Genomic DNA, 4,914 nt, shown 5'->3' with positions numbered 1-4,914 from the left:
AGTCCCCGAGGATTAGAGGATTTACATCAGCATAGGAAGATTGTACACTTCAGTAAGGTGTTAATACCTTGAGGATGCAGTGAGGAAGGAGAAATATCACTGGAGGAATAAATGATGCCTAAGATGACCAATTATGGGTCTAATTTTCTGTCCTGTTTCCAGTCAGAGTTATAAGCTGCAATATCTGGAGTTTCCTGCCATCAGCTGTTTATTGATGGACGCATAGGCAGGCCTATTTGTATTTTGTCATGTAACTTTCAAATTATTTTATTTATTCCCAAAAGAATCATTCAGTGTAGTACAAATTCACAGTTTAACTGGATTTCTTGGTTGCTTCTCACTCCAAGTTCCATTTAAAGGTAAACGTGTGGATCTGATCTGTAAAAACTTCTGTTGGGTTTGAAGCCTCAGTTCTTATTTCAGTCTCTATTTTGAGAATCCTCCTAGGATTTTCCATGGTCTATCTCTTGACCCATACAGCACAATACAACTTTTCCTTGAGGGTTTGTTTATTTGTTTGTTTGTTTGTTTGTTTGTTTGCAGTTTTTTAGCTGGAGTAATTTTGTCTTAAAGGACATGTTGTAATATGCATGTGCAAATATGAAGAAATATACAGCTTCCAGTGACTTTAAAAATTCGAGACTTGTTTTAATAAAATAGAATATTAGTCCATTTTCTCACGTGAAAATGTTGATATTTAAGTTATTGTAATCCATTTCATAACAAAAAATAAATAAGATGAACTGGTAAGTTTCTTGGGGAGAATTATATATCTCCAGCAACACAAGATTTTGACCATATCTCTGTTTTCTTACTTTCATTGCAGAAACACACAACTTTAGACTCTCAGGCAGAAGAAAACTTGACTGCACTCAGGTTGAGTTGTTACATGAAAGAGTGTTCAGACTGTTCATTCTTGCCTCACTGTAAGTTACATGACAGCATTTTTCCAAACACAAAAAATTTTAATACATTGGAAATTTTACAAGAATTCATCACTTTCTTGCTTTGTTAATTATAAATTCCTGAATCCTAGTGAGGTTTGTGAGAAGGGTGAGGAAAGTGCAACCCTGTGGAGTCTGTGAGGAAGGGACAAGGACTTTTAAATAAAGTAAGAGAAAACAAAATGTATGAAAGGCTTTTAATATTATTAAAATAAGGTTCTTGATCCATTGAATTTGGCATGAATGATGAATATCTTTGTTAATTTAAAGACTTGTTTCAAGTTTTAAATCACATGCAGTACAATCAGAAATTGAATTCCTTTCATTAATATTTCATTAAAAATGAAGGGCAATCAAGGCACTTAGACCTTTGGACTTTTAATTAAATTTTTAAATAAACATTTTAGATTGCTACTGTCCTAGTTAGAACAGCTGGGACCGATTCATCACTGGATGGGTGTAGCCCAAAACTGTGTATTCTATAGCCTTCCATGCCATTTTCCCAGAAACTGTTGTCAGTAGAGGCCTGCGAGGTGGGGGGAGGGATGTTCCTGAGCACCCTCATACCCTTTTATGGAATGAGCATCCTCATACCCTTTTATGGAATTCCCCGCTCTGAGGGAAGGACTAAACATCCTTTTATGGAATTCCCCGCTCTGAGGGGAGGACTGAACATTCCTGCCTGAACTGGAGAGTATATAAACCTGGAGTTTCGGAACCTTTTTCCACTTGTGGGATCCAGAGGAACACTGTAACTCACCACTCTCAACCAGACTGCAGCTCACTGCTCTCAACCAGAATGAGACCACCACCCTCAACTGGACTGCAATCACCACTTTTGGCCGGACTGCAGCAGCTCTCCCACCAGCAGGTTTGTCCCCTCTCCCTTTGCTTTGGACTCAAAGGGGGGCCCAGGGAGCATCGCTTTGTTTGTGCCCCGGGGTGCTGGGTTGTACTTTTGGGCTTTGTGGGTTAGGGCCGGTTACTTGTCCATGTGGTCGTACTTATTGTATTATTTTATTAAATTGTTATTCTGACTTGTAATCTCTCTTTTGAGTTGGGTTGGTTTCCCCTGCTGGTTAACTTTTAAACCAGCACAGCTACTCCAACGTATCCAAAAATTGAAAGCCTGCTGCCACACACTGCCTGGGTGATTGGAGAAGAGAAAAGCTACGCAACCAAGGTTAGTAAGAGATGCATTTTCCTCTCAGGCCAGTAAATATATTGATGGTAGATTGAATTTTGCTAACTTCATCTCTGATGAAATAGATGTATTATATTCCTGTTACATAAATCTTAATACACAGGCTACACTCTCTATATAGTTATTCACAGTAGGGTTTTAGTAATGGTCAATTAAACTATTGAATTTAAGTACCTGTTAGAAAGTAACCTGAGATAGTACATCAAATACCACTACACGCTTAATACGATGACTATTTATACTCATAATATATGCTATAATATAATGAAGTAAAACCCAGTTCTTTTACTAGATCTTTTTTAATCAATGTATGCAGCTGAAGATACAATTTTTTTTCTTCTACACACTTGAAATACCGAAGGTAAGACTATGTAGCAGTTTATAGTCTAAATTACATTATGTAAACTGTCCATTTATGCATTCTTATAAATCTGATACGAGCATTAGTTAAGGAAACAGTGATTTGCACTTTCAGCGACATTTTGAAATGTTTAAATACTCACTGATCAACATTACTTTCTACCATCAGCAATTATGTTTATGTAAATAGTGTATGAAAATTCGAGTTTCATTCCATGACAACGAATTGGAGAAGTTGTAAGTAGAAAATGCAGGTTGTTCAGTCAAGTTCTTCCTCATTCAATCTTTTCATCATCCTCTGTTGCAGGTTTGCCATTGCTGTGTCTGCCTGTAGAACAACAATTTGCAGCAGTGAACTCCTCATGGTTTCTTTCTCTCTGTTCAATCCACAGCACCATTAACCAAAACTTTAGATGGGTTATTAGAGAAAAGATTCCTCCCTCTGAGGGTGGTAAGGCCCTGGCACAGGTTGCCCAGAGAAGCCATGGCTGCCCCATCCCTGGAAGTGTCCAAAGCCAGATTGGGCAGTGCTTGGAGCAACCTTTGGGATAGTGGAAGGTGTATAATCTACACTCCAAAATATTAATTTTGAAATAATTTTGAAATTGCACACATAGGTATAAGCTTGCACACAAACACACACACAAACACACACACAAACACCTACACACTGGCATACAATAAATTCATTTGAAGAAGTAAGAGAACCTTTAGCTTGAGATGTGTTTGTCCAAATACTGGCTGAGCTACATGTGACATTCTGTATGTACATTTTACATTCTGTATGTAAAAGTACATGCTTCTATCAGTTCAAGTTGCAGAAAGCAAAGATAAAAAACTTTAAAAGCATAAATTCTGATGTGCTTTTAATTGCCAAGGGAAATACAGGCAGACATGGATTTCTGGAGGCTACACACCTTCCTCTGGCTTGTTCAAGCATGCAAACAAATATATGGGTTTTTTTGGGTGTTTTTTTTTTTTTTTACAGATTTAAAGGAATAAAAAGTTAAGGTGGATGCCCCTTGCCAAAACCACAGCAGACGTAAGAAGTAGAAGGACAGTTTCAAAGCAGTGTGCAAGTCTATCAGCACGAAGCTTGTCTCAGTCTCCACACACCACTTTGAAAGATTTCCCAGAGGTTTTTGTCTGGTATTTTCTTATTCCTATAAAAGTGCTAAGCTTTCATGGCAGAAATGAAAGAAAAAAAAATAATAAAGTCTGAAAGAAAATGCTCTGTGCAAAATGAGACAATAGCAAAGTATTTCTGGCTGGATAAACAGAGTTTTGGTGTGGGAAAGAGAAAAATGATTATTTGGTGAATATTTTGTTCTTTGAGAAAACATTTTTCAAGTGTTCAGCTTTGTCCAGAGGCAAATAATACCTTTAAGTAATAAACACTTTGACATTTGGCTGCAGTGAGTGGCTATAAACTCTTCAGAAGAGACAGGCAAGGAAGGAGAGGTGGTGGGGTATCTCTTAATGTTAGGGAGTATTTTAATACCTGGAATTTAATGATGACGAGGGTAGGGTTGAGTGTTTTTTGGTAAAGATTAGGGGAAAGGCCAGCAAGGCAGATATTCTGGTAGAAATGTGTTACAGACAACCCAGCCAGGATGGAGAAGCACAAGAAATATTCTATAAGCAATTGGTAGAAGTGTTACGATTGCTGGTCCCTGTTCATGTGGGGCACTTCAACTTAGCATGTGTCTGCTGAAAATACAATTCAGGGACTTACTCTGGATATTACCTTTAAAGACAATAAAAACTGTTTGTATAAAGACATTAGCAACAAAAGGAGGGTTCAGGAAGGTCTCCATCCTTTATTTGATCTAGGGAGGGATTGTCACCAAGGATGAGGAAAAGGCTGAGGTACTTAATGCCTTCTCTGTCTCAGTCTTTAATAACAGGACCAGTTTATCTTCTGAGCTGGAAGACAGGGATGCAGAGCAGAACGAAGCCCCTATAACACAAGAGAAAATGGTCAGTGACCTGCTACGTCAATTAGACAGGGAAGAAGCAGTCTCAAGTTGCGCAGGGGAAGTTTAGGTTGTTATCATGAAAAATTCCTTCAATGAAAAACTTGTCCATCCTTGGAACAGCTGCCCAGGGAGATGGTGGAGTCCCTATCCCTGGATGGATTTAAAAGCCATGTGAATGTGGCACTTGGGGACATGGGTTAGTGGTGAACATGACAGTATTGGGGGAATGACTGGACTCAATGATTTTAGAGGCAATTTCTAACTTTAACAATTCTACGATTCTATGGCTAGCTGAAAAAAGTTGGATGTAGTCTGTTGTTAAAAGCTGCTTCAGAAGACCCTGATTTCTGTAGACATGGGACAATTTTGAATGAATAAAGAGGGATAAGAGGGATTTTCCTCTCATAACTGCTAAAAACAACCTTTG

General features: G+C 38.2%; 1 long non-coding RNA gene across 1 annotated transcript; it reads left to right on the top strand.

Moving 5' to 3' along the window:
• The first annotated feature begins 284 nt into the window (after positions 1 to 284).
• On the top strand, positions 285 to 3,005 carry LOC116780642. Its single transcript, XR_004354551.1, has 3 exons — positions 285 to 930; positions 2,045 to 2,127; positions 2,816 to 3,005. It is a non-coding gene; the product is annotated as an uncharacterized LOC116780642 (long non-coding RNA).
• Positions 3,006 to 4,914: the final 1,909 nt, after the last annotated feature.

This window comes from Chiroxiphia lanceolata, chromosome Z (assembly GCF_009829145.1).
Source record: "Chiroxiphia lanceolata isolate bChiLan1 chromosome Z, bChiLan1.pri, whole genome shotgun sequence".
Lineage (NCBI taxonomy): Eukaryota > Metazoa > Chordata > Aves > Passeriformes > Pipridae > Chiroxiphia > Chiroxiphia lanceolata.
The sequence above is the reverse complement of the archived record's forward strand: the minus strand, read 5'-3'. Positions and strand labels throughout refer to the sequence as shown.